Raw genomic sequence first — 8,033 nt, forward strand, 5'->3', positions numbered from 1 at the left:
TCCCTGTTGTTGCTGATGGGAAGTGCAGTGGCTCAGTGGACGCACGGCGCTGGTCACTGTGTAATCCCCTCCTGCCTCATCACCAAACCTTCCCAGCGCTCGGCTCTCCACCCCCACCGCTGCAGCGCCTGCACACATGCACCGTCCAGTATTTATGCTCTTTGTTCAGCCGGCCGGCTTCACCCTCTGCAGCGCTGCATCAATACACACGCGGCTCATGCAAGCTGTTTCCCCAGTCTGTGTCCGATGCGCTTGTGACGTGGTCCCTGCTCCTCCGGCCGCCGTGAGGTTCCCGCGGTGGGCGACGAGTGCGTGTGTGTGTGGGACCCTGGTGAGTGCGGGCGGGAGGGTGTGCGAGGGAAGCGTCAGGAAATGGAGGGGAGACACAAGGAACTGCAGATGCTGGATTACAAATAAAATACACAGCGCCGGAGTAACTCAGCGGGTCAGGCAGCATCTGTGGAGGACATGGAAAGGCGATGTTTCGGGTCGGGACCCGTCTTCCGACTCTAATGGAGGGGATTGGATTCAGCTGCCGTCAAGCTGACAAAGGTCATAAGTGATAGGAGCAGAATTAGGCCATTCAGCCCACGGATGTGTGGAACAAGCTGCCAGAGGAGGTAGTTGAGGCAGGGACTATCCCAACATTTAAACAGTTTAGTCTTGCACTGATAGGAAACTTCACTGGAATTAAGTATTCTTTATTTTAGGCTTTAGAGATGGAGCGTGGAAACAGGCCCTTTGTCTCAACGAGTCCACGCTGACCAGCGATCACCATGTATCACCCCACACACAAGCACTATCCTACACCATGAGGGACAATTTACTGCAGCCAATTAACCTACAAACCTGCACGTTTTTGGAGTGTGGGAGGAAACCGGAGCACCCGGAGAAAACCCACGCGGTCACGGAGATAGCGTATAAACCCCGTACAGACAGCACCTGTAGTCAGGATCAAACCCGGGTCTCTTTTTTAAAATATATACAAAAGCTTTTATTCAGAAAACAAAACAAACATACAAAAGGGTAACACGATCAAAGGCTGCCGATATTGGCAGTTTACAAACAAACAAACATCAAACTAATACATTGCCAACTTTATCAATAATACACTCGACGTCCCGCGGCGACCAGCGTTCACGGAAGGCCTCCAGCGGCCCGTGGACACCACGTGTTCCCTCTCAGGGACACGCGGGCACGGACGTTGGCCCGGATAAGGGGCAGGCAGCCGACCCCGGTGCGGCCGTCGACTACCCGCTGCCTGGACCCGCAAATGGCCATCTTGGCCAGGCCCAGGAGCAGACCGACAGGGAGACCCCACCGTCCCTCCCGACCCTCCCCCCCTCTGTACCGGGTGCCCAAAAATCAGGAGCACAGGACTAAAATGGAGCCAAAACTTGGGGAGCAGCCCCTATAGAGACTCGAACACGGCCTGCAGCCTCTCACACTGTAAGTACAAATGGTACACGGTCTCTTCCTCACCGCAGAAGTAAACCGTGAGGCAGCAACTCTACCGCCGAGCCACCGTGCCGCTCTATTCCCACAGTACCGTGCTGCCCATGTTCATTACAAAACACAACAGGTCAGTTCTTCCCACAATAACAGTACAGGAGGAAAGGGGGAGTGAGTAACAGTACACAGAGAGGGGGATTGAGAGTAACAGGAGAAGGGGGAGTTCTGCAGTTGTACAGGGCCCTAGTGAGACCGCACCTGGAGTACTGTGTGCAGTTTTGGTCTCCAAATTTGAGGAAGGCCATTCTTGCTATTGAGGGCGTGCAGCGTAGGTTCACCAGGTTAATCCCCCGGAATGGCGGGACTGTCGTATGTTGAAAGACTAGGCTTGTATACTCTGGAATTTAGAAGGATGAGAGGGATCTTATTGAAACATATAAGATCGTTAAGGGATTAGTATGGCGAGTCTGGAGGCTTGTACTTTGTTAAAGAAGTTTATTGCGGCAGCAATATTCAATTACAAAGGAGAACAAACGAGATTACAGACAACCATTAACTCAAACTGTTCACATCGAAGTTCTCTTCCCACTGCCACCACCTGACCTTGCTGGCCAATCAGCGGGTTCGACTCTCAGGACCAATCCCTATGGTCGCACCACCATGTGACCTTGCTGGCCAATCCGAGGGTTCGACTCTCAGGACCAATCCCTATGGTCACTACAATAGGCAGGAAGTTGTCATAAACAGGAAGTGCAGGTCAGAAAGGGAAACCTCATGGTGTTGACAGTGTGATTCATCTGTGTGTAATCTGCTGCCATCCTTCGTCACAGAGTTTGTTAGACGCAATGTCTGTAAGTAATTATGTTTAGTGACATCATCTTTATATGTTCCTATACTAAACGTATAATGTAACTAAACCCTATGTTATTTCTTTTTGTGCCTAAACGTTACAGTTTCACATTTGAATTCAGTATAAAGTATCAAACGACAGCTCGTCTCTACTGGTCTTTATTGGGTCAATTGTTTAGCTTGCTAGATAGCCGGATAGGTATTCGGCGAGTCCAGTATAAAACCCCTTGCCTCGACTAAACCCCTCGCCTCGACTAAACCCCTCGCCTCGACTAAACCCCTCCTCGACTGTGAGATGTAAATGTGAGTGCTCACAATCACGATGCCAGAGACAAAGTCGTGGAAACAAGACAAGTTTATTCACGAGTCTGCAGAGCCGGGTGCCTCTCCAAACCGAGACACACCGAGACAAAGACAGTGCCTTCTCTTTATACAGTACAACTTCGTTGAATCTCCCTCCCTTTTGCTGAATCCCCCTCCCCTTCGGGCTCCTTCCAATCAGAGCGCTGAGGTGCACAATCTTCTGTACCGACCCGGGTACCCCCCCCAGATCATACATTGTATGTGCATGGCAATTGGCAGTTCCCCGATCAGGGGCGTATTTGCAATATTCATTTACCTCATTGAGCAAGCGCAGTAGTTATCCACATGACCCTTAGTTACCTTCATGACCCATTTCAACCCATCCCTGCTGCTTAGACACTCTCCTAAATTTACGGCCCTTTGTCCAGCCTGCCTCTATCCCTGTACCACATTATCAGTGCCCCAACGAACTCGGTGGTAGTTGAATCACCCTGTCCCTGACGGTTTAATAGCCCTGTCCCTGGTTGAGTGGTAGTTCAACCATACTGTCCCTGACGGTTTAATAGCCCTGTCCTTGATTGAGTGGTAGTTCAATCATCCTGTCCCTGACGGTTTAATAGCCCTGTCCTTTTTTTAACGCTGCTATGGACAGGCTTTGCACTACTGTTCATTTTTTTATTTTTATTGTAATATATTCATCTTCATCTTTTTTTCATTGAAGTGACTATATTTTATATTGATTGTTGTTTGCTGTGCCTTTTTAATTTTAACTTAATTTAATGCACTTTATTCCTCGGGATTGTGGGAAACGGTATTTCGATTTTCTGTCTGTGTAAACTAACTGAAAATTGACAATAAAGTTGACTTTGACTTTGACTTGACCTTGGTTGAGTGGTAGTTCAATCATCCTGTCCCTGGCGGTTTAATAGCCCTGTCCCTGGTAGAGTGGTAGTTCAATCGTCCTGTCCCTGGCGGTTTAATAGCCCTGTCCCTGGTAGAGTGGTAGTTCAATCGTCCTGTCCCTGGTGGTTTAATCATCCTGTTTCTCACAATCCATCCTTTTTCTTTTGCTACGCATTCCCTGATTAAACCCCATTTTCAAACTCCTTTGTCTCCAATTGATGTAGCATTCTCCTAATTTCCTTACTCTGGGAATCCAGAACCTTCCCTGGCTGCATTATCATGATTCTCTGCACCTCCCCTCTTGTCCCCATTGGCACTGCTACAGCCTGCATCTGACTTATGCTCCTAGTTATGAGCTCCCTAAGACAAGGTACACAACAGGGAATAAAGATCAGCCCAGCCAGTGCACATAAGATCACCTGTGCCACCGTTCTCCACCATGACCCTCCCAGGAGGGAATCCCACCATCCAATGCCCATAATTGAGTTCCAGTTTTGCACTGGAGCATGCGCCAATTTCCGGATTCCTTCGGATATGTCCATTACTGCCTGTCCGTTATTGTCAATATTCAGGCAACAATTAGAGAGGTTGAATTTCCCACATACCCCTCCTTCTTCGTCTAGGAGGTAGTCTAGGGCCAATCGATTTTGGTATATTGCTGTTCTCATCTGCGTTTGCTGCTTTGCCAACATCTCCAGTGCGGCAGCCGTTCGATTAGTGATCACCTCCAATACAGCCTGTAAGCGTATTATCCGGTTTAGCATGTACACCGGGGTACGATATCCCCAGGAACCATCCTGAGCCCAGGTGGCTGGCCCATAATATGAAATGATTCAGGCCGGAGGCCACTCATCATCCTCCCAGGTTCCTATCTCCAACTCTCTTTTTTCCCTTTGTAGGTTATCAAACACTGGAGTGCCCAGCATTCGTCCTCCCCCGGCTGGCAATAAAAAGAATCCCGGCTGCACTAACCCAATGAAACACGCTCCACTCCATTTTCCCGGAAGTATTGAGTAGGCCTTATGTCCACAGATCCAGAGTAATCCCTCTGGAGCAGGTCCACTGACTGTGTCCCTCTCCCAGAGGTCCCGTAAAACTGGTAACCCCTGATATGGGTTGTTCCCTGTGCAGTTCCAGACTCGGCTTTCGTTGCCTGTTTTATCTCGGACTGGGGTAATGTTTGTACAATTTCCCCAGTCTTCTTTGGCCAGATACCATTTAGGTTCCTCAGGCCACCAGGTCCGTGTCTGGTTCACCCACAAGGTTAAGATGCATTGACAAGGACTAATGCCTACTTCTTCTCTCCCCTGAGTCTTTGGTCGAGCTATACATTCCGTCCCTATTGGAGCGTCAGTCAATAGCCATTCCTGGGGCGCCCGATCTCTCCCTTTCGTGATGTTCCACCCAAATAGGTCCCCCACTTCGACAGTTGATCCCCTCCAAGGCCATTGAGAACTCATAAGAGGTCCTCCACAAACCCAGCAGTCCTTGACATTTAGCGTCTGAGCAATCCTGGTAGCCAGGTCCACAAAGAGATTCCCTCCCAATTCAGGAATTTCTATCTGCTTCTGTATCTCTTCGTACAAGGATACATGCACTTGAGGTCCCTTAGTTGGGGCTGGTGGGGCTGGTCGGGTTGTCCCTTTTGCTCGTAGCCAGTTTATTAGGATTTCCTTTTGCCTGTCTAGATGTTCCTTCCCCAACCGGGACCCCATCCCCCATTGTCCGGCTTTCCATAAGCAAAACCATCTCCTTTGGGGCAGATGCTACCTATCCTTGCCCCTGAGTATCCCAAATTCTGCACTAGGTAGTATTCTACCCCCCCCTCCTTACAGCTGGTCTTGGCCCTAAAGGTATAACATGCGTCAGGCGCATCGGAATAATAGGTAAAATACCTTATGATTTGTCCGCCATACCTGATGGGGCGGTAACATTTATCACAGCTGTCCATGCATTTACTTACAGTGGCAACCATCATGAGCACCAGTGCCACGCACTGCATTGTAATCTTCTAGTTCAATCGTTCTTTCTCAAAGATCAGAGTCAGTGGTTTCCTCCCTTGCCTTACTGTCCAGTCCTCCTCAGCCGGAGGTTCCACTGGTCCCTTTACTCGCGCTGCGTGTGTCCACCCTTTCTCTTTCGTCCGCACTGCCGTCTCCGTGGTCAACAATACCAAATACGGACCAGTCCAACGGGGTTGCAACTTCTCCTTCCACGATTTCACAAGAACCCAGTCTCCCGCCTTCACAGAATGGATTGGAAAGTCGAGAGGGGGACTCTGTGCCAGCAGCCCCATGGTTTTTAATTCTGTAATAGAACGAGATACTGCCAATAGATAGTTCCTTAAGAAAACATCACTTCCCTCTAAGGTGGGTATTCCTTCTATCTTTCCCAAATAAGGTAACCCAAACAACATTACGTAGGGGGATACTGCTATATCCTTTCGTGGGGCGGTTCGAATTCTAAGCAAGGCTATCGGCAAGCACATGGTCCAAGGTAGTCTAGTCTCCTCCATTAGTTTGGTAATTTGTGTCTTTAGGGTGCCATTCATCCTCTCAACCATTCCTGAACTCTGCGGGTGCCAGGGAGTATGCAACTTCCATTTTATCCCCAGGGCATCACAAATGAGCAAATGGGCTTTTGATGCGAAATGGGTTCCTCGACCTGATTCGAGAGATTATTTGTTCCAATAGAATTTTGGCTACCACCTGTTTTGCCCTCATCACTTTCTTATTTATCTTCTGACAGATGACACAGCTTGAGACTGCTTGTTTAGCCAGAGTATATATTCCCCTACAAGCATACGTACGTAAAAGGGTATCACATAATGCCTGAGCCCCCCAGTGTGACTGGGAATGTAATCTCCCCAATAATTCTCTGATAACCTCCTTATTTAGCAGGTGCTTCCCATCCGGCGTCCACCACCGTCCATCTTTTGTTATTTTTGCTCCCAACTCATTCATCCTACCTATCTCGAATTCGGAAAACACGGGTATCTTCTCCATCCCTTCCCTGAGAGGTATCAGAGACATCATCTTTACTGTCACCTGTAAAGCCGCCTATTTTGCCATTTCGTCCGCGGCTCTGTTTCCCCGGGCCTCTAGAGAATTTCCCTTCTGGTGTCCCGCCACATGTACTACTGCTATTTGCTCTGGCTTTGCTAATGATTCCAAGGTTTTTTCAATCAACTGTTCATGTGCTAACTCCTTTCCTCTCGCTGTTATCATTCCCCTTTCCTTCCAAATCTTTCAAAGGTATGCACCACCCCAAAAGCATATTTCGAATCAGTATATATGGTGCCTTCTTGGCCTTCGAGTAACTGCAATGCCCGCATCAGGGCATAGAGCTCACAGGACTGGGCTGACCAGCTCCCAGGTAATCGTCCAGCCTCTATTTCACTTAATGTATTCCCGTCAATTATGGCGTATCCACTGTGTCTTTTCCCATCTATGCACCGAGATGACCCATCTATAAACCATCGACCTCCCTCAGCCAGAGGCTGCTCCCCCAGGTCCTCCCTACTCTTGGTCTCTAATTCTATTATTTCGCTACAATCATGTTCTGGCTTCTCTGTCTCTTTTTCTTTTTCTTCGGGCGGGTACAAAAACTGAGATGGGTTGAAGTTTTTGTCCGTAATTAGGGTCAAATCATCCTTTTCCATCAGGATAGCTTCATACTTTAATATCCTTGAGTCTGTCAACCACCTCTGAGACTTCTGTGATATTGTTCTCACCGTATGTGGGGTGGAGACCACCAAAACCCCCCCAAAGGTCAATTTCCTGCGCTCCTCTACTAGGACCGCTGTGGCTGCCACTGCCTGTATACAGACAGGCTATCCTCGTGACACTGGGTCCAATATTTTTGATAAGAATGCCACAGGCTGCCGGCTTCCCCCCCTCCTCTGAGTCAATACCCCGAGGGCTATCCCATCCTCCACATTTACAAACAGATGGTAGGGCTGGCCTATTGATGGCAGGGCTAAAACAGGAGCGGTTATCAAGCTATTCTTTAGCTGATGGAAATCCTGTTGTTCTTTCGGGTCCCATTCCACCTTATCTTTCTCATCTCCTAGCCTGTTGTACAAGAACCGGACTTGTCTGGCATAGTCATCGATCCAGAGTCTACAGTACCCAATTAGCCCCAGAAATTTTCTGATTTCCTTTTTATTCCGAGGCATCGGCAAGCCTGTGATTCCTGTGATTCTTTCAGGATTTATTCTTCGCTTTCCCCCACTAATTAGGTGGCCCAGGTACTTCACCTCTTGTTCCACAAACTGGAGTTTATTCCTCGATACCCTTAGTCCCTTCTCTCCCAGGAAATTTAGTAATATTATAGTGGCATCCCGCACCTCCCCTTCTCCCTCTCCAGAGATAAGGAGGTCATCCACATACTGCAGGAGCTGGATCCGGGGGGGACACAGGTATTCCTCTAACACCTGTTCCAGGATTTGACCGAACAGGTTTGGAGATTCAGTAAATCCCTGAGGAAGTACTTTCCAGCGATACTGTTGCTTTCTACCCGTTCCT

This window comes from Rhinoraja longicauda, chromosome 43 (assembly GCF_053455715.1).
Source record: "Rhinoraja longicauda isolate Sanriku21f chromosome 43, sRhiLon1.1, whole genome shotgun sequence".
Classification (NCBI taxonomy): domain Eukaryota; kingdom Metazoa; phylum Chordata; class Chondrichthyes; order Rajiformes; family Arhynchobatidae; genus Rhinoraja; species Rhinoraja longicauda.